At 37.1% G+C, this 15,422-nt stretch overlaps 2 pseudogenes; one reads left to right on the top strand and one right to left on the bottom strand.

Moving 5' to 3' along the window:
• Positions 1 to 2,027, top strand: part of LOC102873359 — a 12,802-nt pseudogene extending 10,775 nt beyond the window's left edge.
• A 6,486-nt stretch (positions 2,028 to 8,513) lies between these two features.
• LOC102873761 lies at positions 8,514 to 10,971 on the bottom strand (annotated as a pseudogene).
• Between the last annotated feature and the right edge of the window lie 4,451 nt (positions 10,972 to 15,422).

Below are 15,422 nucleotides of genomic sequence, written 5' to 3' on the forward strand. Positions count from 1 at the left end.
AAATTGATTTATATTTTAAAATAATTGCTAGTTTAGATTGGAAACTATTCATTAAACTTACAAATGCACATTACAAGAGAAAAGATTATTTGCATAAGTCCCTAAGAGCATATAGTATATACTCTTGACCAAAATATTAAAATATATACACTAAAAATAGCACCCCAATTTTTAGACCTGTTCTTCTTTTCATTGTCTCACATGCTTGGAGATGTTGTCAAGAGAAATCACTGTGGGAATGTGAAATAGGTAAAGTTACACTGGGCCTTGAAGAAAATTATCATGATTTTCCATTTACTGGTAATGAGGTAGGAAGCCCTGGGAAGGATTTGAAAATCACTGCATATGTGAGAATAAATTCATTTGCATTTCCAATAAAGAAGAGAGCATACATTGCACAGTGTACCGTCTCAGTTCTCCCAGGACAATGACTCAAATAGAGCCATGAATCATCTTGTTATTAAACCTTTCAAGTTTTTCCAGAGTATGGGAACTGGGCTTGAATCTGATGTAATAAATGCACTGCTTTTTACTCACAGTAGTAACGCCATCAACATCTTAACCTGATCAGACTGATCAACAGGGCAACACTGTATGAGAAAAAGAGATCAAGTGATAGATATATAATGACTTTTCCCCAAGTATGTATCTATCTGGAAAAATGATGGCATTATGGTGTTTTAGTAATGAAGTGATTAAAAAAAATCTGTAACACAACTTCCTTGCTAAGTGTCTGTAAGAGTACTGATACCATTTCATCTCTCTGTACTTGGGTGGAACTTGAGATACAGATGCTCAAGAAGGTGAAAAACAATCTTACAGCTAGTAACAAGTGTCTTAGCTGGTCTTCTGTTTCCTCTGTGGGTTATTGTTATTGTTAAGTCCCAATGAGTAGGACACAGTCCACAGCTGACCCTTCAGCGAGATTTTTGAGGCAATAAATTGCATAGAAGATTGCCCATCTTTCACCCACCAAACAGCTGCTGGATTTGAACATATCTTTGTGTTGGCAGTGCAGCTCGTTACCTCCATGCTACTAGAGCACCCTTTAATGACAACTTTTCAAAATCATTTACTAAGGGCACTCTGGTGGCTTAGTGGCAAGAAGCTGTGCTGCAATACAGAAGGCATGCAGTTCGAATCCACCACATACACCTCTGGAGAAAGAGGGGCAATCTCCTCCTATTCCAGTCAGATCTGACTCAATGATACACAACAACAAAATTAATTTAATAGATTGCTTGTCACCTATCGCAATATGTTAACTATAATAATATGAATCATAACCCTGGTCTGTGACTGATGCCAAAATTTAAAAGTAGGGTAGATGGAGCAAGCTTTGAAAAAAAAAGCCCCCTCCCAAACTGCTGATTCATGAGACAATTCATCAGATACAATATAAGTAAAAAGTTAGATTAAATGTTGAGTATTTGGTGAAAACACAGAGAGTGATCTTTTTGGAAGGGACAAGCAGTTAATTTGTCTATTAGATCTTGGGTATATACATCTAAGAAATTCCGCCTCCTGTGAATGAAAGTATTCATGAACATGCATAATGGAATGAGCAGTACTGTGGGCCAATAAAATTGCATTTACACGTATATGAAATGAAAAGATTTGTTTTAAATAATAAGTGTTCTCTTTTTTCCCTCTAAGAATGAATAAGTGAGCTAAACAACAGCAAGGGAAAATGTCTAGCAGATGACAAGCAAGATCTCCACACAGAAAAATGTTAAACATTATTTATATAAAGAAAAGTAAATCTAAGTAGATTGATATATCACTTTTTCAATTTCTTCTTTCTCTTTTATTTTTTAAATGGTCCTTCATTGTTGCACAATTTCCTGCCTTACCTCCACTTTACAATGGATGTCTTAGTCTGGACTGTTGTCACACAAAAATGCTTAATCATATATTCCTTTTAAGCAGTTCTCTTTTGTGCTTGGTTTTAGTGGGACAAAGCCCGAATACTCTCACTGGATGAGGGACGTCGAACTCAGCATCAGGATCAAGGCTTACAAATGTAAATTTTAATGTTGCATAGAAAACAAATTCTGTAAGTGTACAAGTAGGCAGTGGAGGATGAGAATTTCATCAGTTATGATAATTAGTACATGTATGTGAAGGTGGGTCAACATTTCCTCCTTTAAAGTAGGTTTAAATTCATCACCTTCACACTTTTTGTTTATGACACAAAATCCATCTAATGAAGAAGCACAAGCAATCGCAAAACTCACTCACTTTCAGAATATGTGAAAGTGGACAGCTTGCCTTAAGAAATTTTCTTTTCTTTAGTTGAGATTTTAATGAAAGTTAATAGAGAATTTGTATTTCCATTCATTCATTGTTGCAAATTTTCCTCACTGCCCACCCCTACCCACCCAGATAGCTTTACTCTTTGAAGTAAAAAAAAAAAAACAAAAAGAAATTCTCTCATTTTTATACAATTCCCCTCCCCCCATGTCCACTTTACTATGCCATTTTTGTTTTAGACTCTTGTCATGTAAGTGATACCTAGTCATATATTCCTTTTAAACAGTTCCTTTCCTCATCCATTTCAATGCAGTGTACATTATTTATTAGCTCTTTTCTTAGTGTCCCCACAACCTCAATGCCAGTTCTATTTTATAACAGTGGCATTATGCAGTATTTGTCCTCTTTTTTTAGGTTATAATTGGTCTTTTTATTTTTTTATTATTAAATTTTATTCATTTTAATGAATATTTACAGAGATTTTGGGTTTTCATTCAATCATTGTTGCACTATAGTATTTGTCCTCTTGTGACAGAGATATTTCATTCAGCATAATGTCCTTTAGAGTCAACCATTTTGTATAGAGTTCCTTGTTTTTCAATGCTGCATAGTATTCTTTTGTGTGAATATATCACAACTTCTCTAGCCATTCGTTTGTTGATGGGCACTTGGGTTATTTACAAATCTTAGCTATTGTGAACAAAGCAGCAATAAACATGGGTCTGCATATATCTGTTGGGTGACAATTCTGGTTTCTTTATGGTATATTCCTAGTAGTGGAATTGCTGGCCCAAACGGCATTTCTATTTCCAACTTTTTGAGAAAGTGCCATACTGCCCTCCACAGTGATTGGACCATTTTACACTCCCACCAACAGTAAATAAGGGTTCTGGTTCCTCCACAACCTCGCCAGTATTTGTTATTTGCTGTTGTGTTAAATTTTGCTGTTGTTACTGAGGTGAGAGAATATCTCATAGTTGTTTTGATTTGCATCTCTCTTAAAGCTAGGGATTTTGAACATTTCTTCACATTTTGTTCGCCATCTGAATGTTTTCTTTGGTGAAGTGTCTGTTCATATTCTGTGCCCACTTTTAATTGGGCTGTTTATCTTGTTGTGGTGCTCGAATATTCTATAAATTCTAGATATAAGTCCCTTATCAGACATGCCATTGCCAAATATTTTTTCCCAGTCTGTGGCTTTCCTTTTCACTCTGTGGAGAGAGAAGTTTTTGGATGTGCATAGAGATTTGATTCTTAGAATGTCCCATTCATCTATTTTATCTTCTCCTGGTTGAAGGTTCTTCAGGATGCTTGGAAGACTGTTCATGTTGTCGATTATGTCTTCTGGACTTTCTCCAAGCTTTTCTCTAATAAGGTTTATAGTCCTTGGTTTTAGTCGAAGGTCCTTGATCTACTTTGAGTTGGGTTTTTCGTATGGTGTGAGGTGTGGGTCTTGCTTGAGTTTTCTGTAGATAGTTTGTTTTCCTATTTTGCCCACACCATTTGTTAAAATGGCTGTTGTTTCCTCACTTACCTGATGTAACCTCCTTTTCAAAAATCAGTTGACCATAGGTAGATGGGCTGATTTCTTGATTCTCAGTTCTATTCCATATGATCTATGTGTCTGTCATTGTAAGAGTACCAAACTGTCTTGATCACCACAGCAGTGTAGTAAGATTTGAAATCAGGGAGGGAGATGCTTCCTACCTTGTTTCTCTTTTTTATGAAGTGATTTGCCTTCTCGGGGTCCCTTTCTAATCCAAATGAATTTGGAGGTTGCCTTTTCCATCTCGTTGAAGAATGTAATTGGTATTTGTACTGGGATTACATTGAATGTGTAAATTGCCTATGATAGGATTGTCATTTTCACAATATTGAATCTTCCTATCCAAAAGCAAGTTATATTCTTGCATTTCTCCAGGTCTCTTTTTGTTTATTGTATTAACATTTTGTAATTTTCTTTGAATAGATCCTTTGTGTTTCTAGTTAGATTTCCTCCCAAATATATAATCTTGTGACTAGCTATTGGAATGGGTATTGTTTCCTTAGCTTCAGTTCTGTATTCTCTGTCACTGCAGAGAAATTCAATTGATTTTTGTATGTTGATCTTGTATCATACTACTCTGCTGAATTGGTAACTAAGTCCAGCAGTTTTCTTGCTGAGTCTTTAGGGTTTTCTAAGTATACTATCATATTATTTGCATATAGAGAAAATTTTACCTCCTCTTTGCCAATTTGGGGACCTCTTATTTCCTTCTCTTGTCTTATTGCTCTCTCTAAGACTTCCAATACAATATTGAATAGGAGAGCTTATAGTGAACATCTTTGCCTAGTTCCTGTTCTCAAAGGGAATGCCTTTAATCTCTTCTCCATTGAGAACCACGTTGGCTCTCAGGTTTGCTTATATACTTTTTACTATCAACAACTTTTCTGAAGTACCTTATAAAATTTTAGTGTATTTCTAAATCCAAATGTGTAAGTAATTATTTTTAAATTTCCATTTTAGGACTGAAATTAGCAATGCAGAATTAAAAATTTCTACGAAAGAACCACAAAGAAAGGGTAAAATCATTAAGAAAAAACGTCAAAAAATCCGCTGGGTGAGTCATTATTTGATGACAGTCACACTCTAATGGAACTTTACTTCCTCTGATAGTGGGATTTAAGTATATTTCACGCTATTAATCATGGCCATTAAGTTTATTCCCACTCACTGGACTCTCTGAGCAAAGACCAAACATGCTCCCAGAGCTTTCCCAGGTGTCACCGTTCAGAAACAGTTTACCAGGAGTGTGTCTTCTAAGGCATTTGTTTATATGTTTGAACCTTCAACCTTCCAGCCATTTGAATCTCTCAAGGAAATCTCTCTGAGCATGTAAGGAGTCCTGAACCTGTGACTATGTTAAGGGGATCAAAGGAACAATAGGTCTCCATTATGTAAAATGAGGTCTGTTTCTATCTGTTATTTTTAAGTCTGAAGACAAGGTGTTGTTGTTGTGTACCATCAAGTCAGAACCGACCCATAAATGACCCTCCGGTGGGTTTTCCGAGCCAGTTATTTGTACAGGAGATTGCCCATCCTACTACTCCTGCAGAGAAGCTGGAGGCCTCAAACTGCATACCTTTGGGATTGTAGCACAGATTCTTGCCACTGGGCCATTTGAGCTCCCCTGAGGACAAGGAGAAAAGGAACTTTTTTTTAGTTTTTTTAAAGTTTATTTTAATGAAAGTTTACAGAGACTTAGGGTTTCCATTAAATCATTGTTGCATTTTTCTCCATACCCACCTCCTCCCACTCAATTTGCTCTTCTCTTTGAAAAGTAAAAGAAAAATTCTTTCATTGTTATACAATCTCTCCTCCCATGTCCATTCCACTGTGCAGTTTTCATTCAGGACTCTTGTCATGACAATAATACCCAATCATATATCCCTTTTAAACAGTTTTCTCCCTCATGTGTTTCAATTATACATTATTTCCCGCTTCTCTTTCAGTCTTCCATCAGCCGTGATGTCAGTCCCATTTTACAATGGGGCCATATGTAATCTTTGTCCCTTTGTGACTGAGATATGTCACTCAGCATAATGTCCTCCAAGGTCACCCATTTTGTATAATATTTCATCAGTTTCCTATTTTTCTATGCAGCATAGTATTCCATTGTATGAATATACCAGAGCTTGTCTATCCATTCGTTTGTTGATGGGCACTTTGATTGTTTGCACCTCTTCGCTCTGTGAGCAAAGCTGCATTAAACAATGGTTTGCTTATATCTGCTTGGGTAGTTGTTATGGTTTCTTTAGTGTATGTTCCCAATAGTGGAATTGCTTGGTCAAATGGTATTTCTACTTGGAACTTTTTTTTTTAATGGAACTTTTTGAGAAAGTGCCACACAGCTTTCCATAGTGTTTGCACCATTTTACACTCCCACCAACAGTGAATAAGGGTTCCGGTTTCTCCACAACCTCTCCTGCATTTGATGTTTGCTGTTCTGTTAGATTTTGCTATTGTTACTGGGATGAGAGGATATCTCATAGCTGTTTTGATTTACATATCTCTTAGAGCTAGGAATTTTGAACATTTATTCATGTTTTCTTTACCATCTGAATGTCTTCTTTTTTAATTTTTATTATTATTTTTTATTTCAATGAACATCTTGATGAAGTGTCTGTTCATATTTTGTGCCCATTTTTAATTGGCTTATTTACCTTTATCTTGTTGTGGTGCATGAGTATTTTATAAATTCTAAATATAAGTGCCTTGTCTGATATGCCATTACCAAATATATTTTCCCAGTCTGTGGCTTCCCTTTTTCCATGCTGGAGAAGTTTTTGGATATACATAGAGATTTGATTCTTATAAGGTTCTGTTTATCTATTTTTTTTCCTCTGCTGGTTATAGACTTTCCAGGATGCTTGAAAGGTTGTTTATGTTGTGGATTAGGGCTTCTAGAGTTATTCTAAGCTTTTTAAATGAAGTTTATAGTTCTTGGTTTAGTCCTACGTCCATGATACACTTTGAGTTGGTTTTTGTGTATGATGTGAGGTGCAGATCTTGCTTGAGTTTTCTGCAGATAGTTTTCCAATTTTGACAGCACCATTTGTTAAAAAGGCTGTTATTTCCCCACTTAACTTACTTCATCAAGGAGAAAGGAAGTCTTAATAAATATTCATTCAAAGAAGATGACTTTAGGGAATGGTTCTGCTAACTAAATGGTGGATTGTAGAGTTATCGGACTATATTAACCACTGTCAGACCTTTCACCAATGCATTTTTTTAGTAGGTAAGTTCTCAAATACAGAATCCCTGAGACTGGCAAAAAATTGACTTCTCCTTTGCAACTTAAGATGCTGTCCTTTGGATGCAGATTTTCTCAGCTTTCAAGAATTTTGAAATTTTCAAATTATGATTAATTTCACTGCAATCTATTATCATTATTTATTTATTGACTGATTGTCATGGCTGTTTTCAGAATAATGTCAGGCGGCAGATTTGCCCTATGACAGAATAGAGTAAGTCAGGAGAATTTAAAATGCTCAGGCCAAGGAATGTGGAGGAGGCAAAGTTGTGCTGGGCCTTGAAAACTATGAACTTGATTTTCTGGTTTTTTTGGGAACGAGCATGAAAGTACTGGGAAGGATTTTAATAACCCTGCATATGAGAGAATAAGTTAATTTGAACTTCCAATAAAGAAGAGAGCAAACCTTGCCCAGTGTATGGCACACCACACAGTTTCCCTGAGGTAACAGCTCAAATAGAGCCACCACTAGTCTTGCTATGAAACTTTTCAAGTTTATATGGAGGCATGGAAAACTGTCTTGAACCTGGTGTAATAAATGCATGGCTTTTTACACACGATAGTAATACCTTCAACATCTTAACATGATTCTGATGATCAAAAGGAAAATATGGTGTGAGCAAGTGATAGATATATGCCTGACTTTTTTTTTAAGAATTTATCTATAAATAAGGAAAAGTGATGACATTATGGTAATTTCTTAGTGAAGTGGAGTTGAACTACCTTGCCAGTTGTCTGATATCATTTCATCTTCACTGCACATGTGTGGAACCAGAGATATTGATTTTTAAGAATTTGCAGAATCTTAAAGCTAGTGAGTCATGTAAGGATTTCAGAGCCTGGTTTTCTGCTTCCTCTGTGGTTTGTTGTTATGCCCATAGCTGACCCTTGAAAGGATTTTCTCAAGCAGTGAATACATTGGAAGACACTGCCTATCTTTGCCCCACAGTGAGGCCGCTGGATTTGAACAGCATGCCTTCATTTTGGCAGTGGAGCTGCTTACTGCTAGGTCACCAGAGCAACATTTAATGATAGATAGAACTTCTCCAAATCTAGGAAATGGCCTGCCACCTATCGCATTATGTCAACTAATAAGAACAGGCTAAGTCTAGGTCTCAGACTGTTGCAAAAATTTCAAATTAGAATAGTTTGAGAGATGCTTAAGTAGAAACTGAAAAAGTTTAATACCAGTGGAGTTCCTCTTTTTCCTAAATGTGCTGATTCATTATCTTTTTAATAAAGCAATTCATTACCTACAACAGAAGTGAAAAGTAAAAATAAATGTTGAGGTTTTGGCTAGAACACAGACAGTGAATCTTTTTTTTTTTGTAAGTAAAATCTATTTTATTAACAAGAAGCTTTCCACATGTCCAAAAATTAATGAATTCCAAGAATAAAATCCTACATACAGTGAAACTGGAAGTATCCCAGGATGACCAAAAAAACCAGAAAAATGTACACTCGTTATCATCGCCGCCTCCGAAAACCTTTTTTCTTCCGACCTTTCTTGGGCATCTTTTTTCACTTCTTAGTAGGATTTTGGTCCTCATCAAGATGAGGAGTTACTCCTGTCAAAGCACTGATGTCACTGAAGTGCGTAAGGGAATGAAGTTGTGAGCTCATTATGTTTGCATGTTTTCGTCGTCCTTTTTCTCGCTTACTGACACTTAGACGAACCATCACGCTCTCCTCATAGTTAATCCTGTGTTGATCCTCTTGACTGGCGAGTTACATGAGGATGCCGAGCATCACGGATTTCCTCTGGAGCATCCGAGTACTGCTCCTTGAGTTCCCGGATGACAGAACTGCTCAGGGCCCGTTTTTTGGCTCATTCCAGTCGCTTCTTCTCTAGCTCAGCTTCTGTTTCATCATAATGCACAGGAACCAAGCGTGGTGGAACATACTTCTTAGATGTTCCTTTTACAGATGTCCTTCCTGAGATCTCAGATTGACCTTCTTCTGCTTCATCTTCCTCCAAAAATATGGAACGCTTCACTAATTTGCGTGTCATCCTTGCACAGGGGCCATGCTAATCTTCTCTGTATCGTTCCAATTTTAGTATATGTGCTGCCGAAGAGAGCACTTTTTTTTTTTTAAGGTCCAAATAGGCATTTTTTTTTAGATCTTAAGATATATGGAACTAAGAAATTCAGTGAATGAAATGTCATTCCAGTGAATGAAAGTAGCCATCAACATGTATAATTTCATGGGTCTTACTGCTTGCCAATAAAATTTTATTTACACCTAGAGGCAATGAGTAGATATGTTTTGGATTATCACTTTTTTATGCTTTGTTTTAGGGGGAGAACAGTGACCGAAATTCTCCGGAGGCAGGACATCAGTCTAAGAATCAGGAACAAGGCTTGAAAAAGTAAAATTTAGTTTTGCCTCGAAAACAGACACTGTATTTGTACCATAAGTAGGCACTGGCGGATGAGGATTCCCTCAGTAATGATAATTAGCACAAGCGTACTTTTAAACCGCTGAAATCTATCACTCCAACACCTTTTCTTTATCACACAATCCATCTAGAAAAACAAAATCGCCAAACTCTCTGCTTTTATGAATATATAGAAGTAGAGACCTTATGTCAATAGATTTACTGGCATCTCCTATAAAATTTTAGAGTATTTCTAAATTCGTATGTATAAGTAATTATTTCAAAATATGCATTTTAGACCAGAATTTAGGATGCCAAAATTACAAGCTACTGAAAACGAACCATTGGATTATTTAAAAGCCAGGTGGGAGAAAGCATACAAATTGTACAAGGTGAGCCAATATCTTGTTGACTGTCATAGTCTAATTGAAACGTGCTTGCTCTGTGATTGGTATTTAAGTATATTTCACGTTTTTGGACATGGCCATCAAGCACTTTGCCACTCACTAGACTCTGGGAGTATAGACTAGAAGTGCTTCCAGGCATTCTCCAGCTGTCACATTTTAGAAACAGTTTACCAGGAGTGTGTCTTTTAAAGCATGTATTTGTACCTGCAATATTTCAGCATGTAGTTGAGCTTTTAGCCATTTGCACATCTCAAGGAAATCTGCCTGTGCTCACAAAGAGTCCTAAATCTGACACAAAGAAATACTTTAATAAAACAGAAATAACAGATCTTTATCACGTAAAATGAGATGTTTCTATGTGATATTTTTACATCTGAGGACAGGGAGGACCCTTAATGAATATTCCCTCAAAAGAAGATGGCCCAGAACTTTGAGATGTTCACATAGTGGCCTCATGCCTAGGACATTATGCTGCCAACTTAAAGTTGCATTCTAGAGTTGTCTGAAGTTGACAACAGTTGTCTGACCTGATAGCAGTGCATATTTTCTGGTAGGGAGATTCTCAAATACAGAATTACAGGGATAGGAGAAATTTGTGAAAAATTTACTACTTTCCTGCCTGAGCTGCTGTCCTTAGAATGTAAATTTTCTAAGCTTTGAAGTACATTCAGATTACTGATAATTCACTCTAATTACCATGATTTAGTTATCGACCCAGTTGTTTTCTGAGTAATGTCAGGTGCAGGATTTGCTGTATGACAGAATGGTATAAAGTTTGGGAGAGTTTCAGGAGACTCAGATCTGGGAATGTGGAGGAGGCAAAGGTACACTGGGTCATGAAGATTTTTTTATCATGATTGCCCCTTTATTGGGAGTGAGTCAGAAGCCCTGGGAAGGATTTGAACATCCTTGCATTTGTAAGAATAAGTTAATTTCAGCTTCCAAGGGGAAAAAATGTTGTAGAATTTGTCACATCACTTTCCCAGTGATAACATCTCAAATACAGCCATCACTAGCCTTGTGATTAGGCTTTTCAGTTTTTCCAGAGGTATGGGAGATGAACTAGAATCTGATGTAATAAGTGCACTGGAGTTTACTCACAGTGATTAACACTTTCAACATCCTGGAATAATTCCATGATCAATAGGGTTGTATGGTATGAGCAAAAGTGATAAATAGATTTTGTGACATTTTTCCAAATATGTATCTATACATATAGAGGAATGATAGCATTATGGTATTTACTGATAAAGTGATTATAAAAAAATCCAGAACATGACTTTTTGCCAGCTGTCTCTGAGAACATTGAAATGATTTCATTTCCACTGTATATATATATGAAAGCTGAGAGGATTAAGAATTTAAGAATTTAAAACCATGTTAAAACTAGTAATAGCTGTCATAGAGATTTCAGAGCCTGATCTTCTGGTTCCTCTATGGTTTGTTTATATGTCCCATGGAATTGGAGGCATCCCATAGCTGACCCTTGAATAGGATTTCTGAAGTAGTAAATTACGCTGGAGGAGATTGCCCATTTTTGACCCAATGGAGCATCTACTGGATTTGAACATCATACCTTTATTTGGCAATGCACCTCCTAACCACTTACCACTAGAGTACCCTCTAGGGATAGAACTTATCAAAATCATTAAGGTAATTGCCTGCCATCTATCGCATCAGGTTAACTAAAGAAACAGACTGATGCAAAACCTTCAAATTAGAGTCAATGGACTGGTGCCTCTCTCTCCCAGACTTGCCTATTGATTATCTGATTAATGAGACAATTCATCAGATCCGATATAAATCAAAAGCAAGATTACATGTTAAATTTTGGACTAGAACATAGGCAGTTAATTTTTTTAAGGGTCTGGTAGGGTTGGGTTTTTGAGCTTATGGCATATTAGACTATGAAATTCTGCTTCAGTTGAATGAAAGGAGCTGTGACCATGTATAATTGAATAAATATTACTGCTTGTCAACAATATTATATTTAAACCTATAGATGATGAGAAGATTTATATTATCACTGTTTTCTTTTAGATGACCAAATCCAAACAAAAGAATGTAAATGCAGCAGTTCCATCTACACTCTGGACTCCCGGCTTAGAAATGTAAAATTTAATGTTATTTAGAAAACAATTTCTGTATGTGTGTCACAAGTAGGTAGTGGGGAAAGAATTTCCTCGGTTATGATAATTATGACATATGTGAGTGGCAGGGGCAAAATTTTCCCCTTTCATCTCTGTTGAAATCCTACATCTTCACACCTTATCATTGCAAAACAATCCATCCAGAAGAGCACAAGTAATTGCCAAAAACTCTGCTTTTCAGAAGACATAGAAGCAGAGATCTTATGTGAATATATTTTCTGATGTTTCTTATGTAATTTTAGGGTATTTCTAAATCCATATGTGCAAGTAATTATTTAAAAATGTGCATTTTTAGGCCGGAAATTGGCATTCCAAAATTAGAAGTTACTGAAAACAAACAAGTAGCTAAATTAGAAGTCATTCAGGAGAAAGATCAAAAAGTCCCCAAGGTGAGTCAATATCTTGTTGACTGTCATAGTCTAATTGAAACGTGCTTGCTCTGCTAGTGATATTTTAAGCGTATTTCAGTCTGTTGGCTCTGACCATCAAACTGATTCCCACTCACTGGAATCTGAGTAAAGACTAGGAGTGCTCCCAGAGTTTTCCTAACTGTCACCTTTCAGAAACAGTTTACCCCAAGTGTGTCTTCTCAGGGATCTTTTACATATTTCAACCTCCAACCTTTAGCCAGTAATTGAACTTTTAGACGCTTGCACATGTCAAGGAAATCTGTCTGAGCTGGTAATGAGTCCCTGACAAAATAATATTTTAATGAAAACAAGGAGAATAGGTCTTTAGCATGTAAAATGACATTTGTTTCTATTTGATATTTTTACATCAGAGGACAAGGAGGAACCCTGAAGAAATATTCCCTCAAAAGTTGGCTCTGAACTTTGAGATCTCCTAGCAGCCTCATCCCTCAGGAACTGTGCTGCTAATAATAAGATGGATTTTATAGTTGTCTGAAGTTGTTAACAGTTGTCTGAAATGATAGCATTGGAAATATTTGGATATTCCCAAATACAGAATCCCTGAGTAATGTGAAGTTTGTGAAGATATACTTCTCATTTGAAGCCAGTGGTATTGACCTTGGGTATAAGTTTTCTCTGCTTGAAACTACATTCTAATTACTGATAATGCCACTGCAAATTCTTTTATTGCCATTACTGATGGATTTTTTGCCATGATTCTTTTCAGAAAATAGCAGTTGATAGGATTTGCTGTATGACAGAATGGAGTCAGCAAGAGAGAGAGTTTTAGTTTCTCAGAATGTGAAGGAGTCAAAGTTATGCAGGGCTGTGAAGACTGTTATGATGATTTTTCCTTTATTGGGAGTGAGAGAGAAAGCCTTGGGAGGGATTTGAATAACATTGTTTATGTGACAGTAAGTTGATTTGAACTCCCAATAAAGGAGAGGGCACACATTGCAAACTGTGAATTTGCCACAGCAGTATTTTGGGGTAAAAGACCAAATACAGGCATCAGTAGTCTTGTTATGAAACATTTGAAGTTTAAGCAGAGGTATGAAGTGGTGGCAAATCTGGTATAGTTGAGTGAACTGCTCTTAACTCAAGGTGGTAACACCTTCAACATTATCAAGTGATTTAAAGTGATCAACAGATATGTATCGTTACATTATTTCAAATATGTATTTGCCTATTTCACAGAGTGAAATTAATTTATTAATGGGGTGATTACAAAATAAATTCAGAAGAGAACTACTTTTATAAACATCTCTGAGAATACAGAAATTTTTCCATCACTAATGTGCCCAGATAACCAGCTGTGGAACACTTTGTAGAAAGTCTTATAACTAGTAACTGGTGTCATAGATATTTCAGCGCTTGGTCCTGAGGTTCTTCCGTGGGTGGTTGTTACGTCCCATGGTGTTGCAAGCGGCCCATAGCTGACTCTCCAGCAGGAGACAGTAAATCCCACAGGAGGAGGTTACTCATCCTCACTGTTTGAGCGACTATTGGATTTAAACAGCACACTTTCGATTTGACTCCTTACCATTAGGCCACCGCGCACCCTACTCGGGCCCATAAGATAAAAAACTGTATAAGACCATTATTGTAGAAATGGAAAATAACTAGTAAAACGTGTATGAGGATCCAAGGAGGGAGGAGGGAGGGAGAATCCCAAAACACTTGATTGTGCTAATGCGAAATCTATACTTCGACCAGGAGGCAGTCAACTGAACAGAGCAAGGAAACACAGCATGGTTCAAAATTGGGAAGCGTGTACAACAGAAATGTGTCCTATCTCCATATCTCTTTAATCTATATGCAGAACAGATTATTCGGGAGGCTAGGGTCTATGAGGAGAAGCGTGGCATCAGATTCTTGAAGATGCAACAACAATCTGTGTTAAGCAGATGACACAACCCTCCTTGCTGAAACTGAGGAGGACCTTAAAGGCTTGCTGCAGAGGGTCAAGGACTGTGGCATACAACATGGATTGAGGCTCAATATCAAGAAGACAAAGATTCTCACCACTGGACCAGTTGGAAGCATCAGGATGGATGGTGAAGAAATTGAGATTGTTCACAGCTTTAGTTTGCTTGGCTCCACAGTTAACAACTTTGGCACAAGCAGCCAGGATATTAAAAGATGTATTGCGATGGGAAAGTCTGCTATTAAGGCCCTCTCCAAAGTACCTGAGAGCAATGGCGCCACTCTGGAGACTAAGGTGCACCTCATACAGGCCATATTCTTTGCAATCAGTTGCTATGCGTCAGAGAATTGGACAATGATTAGGGAGGATAGAAGGAAAATGGATGCCTTTGAGCTGTGGGGCTAGAGAAGAGTATTGAATGTATCATGGACCGCTAACAAAACAAACAGATTCATCCTGGAGAGGGTTAAACCAGGCTGCTCTTTGTAAGCTAGGATCCTGAAGCTTTTGTATGACATATTTTAGACATGTTGCAAGGAGAGACCAGTTCTTGGAGATGGACATCATGCTTCAGAGAGTGGAGGGACAGCGCTCTATGAAGTGGATTGATTCAGTGACTGGGGTAATCGGGTGGTTGTGTCTGAGACAGTGAGATTGGCACAGGTCAGAGCAGGATTTAGGGCTGTTGTACATAGGGTCGCTATGAGTGCAAGTGACTCGATGGCACATAACAACAAGTCAACAATATTTGTATACTTCAATCTCCAATGTATAGTCAATAATTGAACTTTTAGCCATTTGCAAATGTCAAGGAAATCTGTCTGAGCCAATAATGAATCCATGACTAAGCAACATTTTAGTGAAAACAGAAAGAATAGGTCTTTACTGTGTAAAAGGAAGTTTGTTTGTGTTTGATATTTTTACACCTGAGGAGCTCTGGCCTGGGAATGTGGAGGAGGTGAAAGCATGCTGGGTCTCAAAGACTATTGTCATGATTGCCCCTTTATTGCGAGTGAGGTCAGAAGCCCTGGGAAGGATTTGTACATCCATGCAATTTTTTAGAGTAAATTAATTTCAACTTCCAATAAAGAAGACACACACC

The sequence above is a fragment of the Elephantulus edwardii genome, unplaced genomic scaffold (assembly GCF_000299155.1).
Source record: "Elephantulus edwardii isolate Elephantulus edwardi_28Jun2011 unplaced genomic scaffold, EleEdw1.0 scaffold00322, whole genome shotgun sequence".
Classification (NCBI taxonomy): Eukaryota; Metazoa; Chordata; class Mammalia; order Macroscelidea; family Macroscelididae; genus Elephantulus; species Elephantulus edwardii.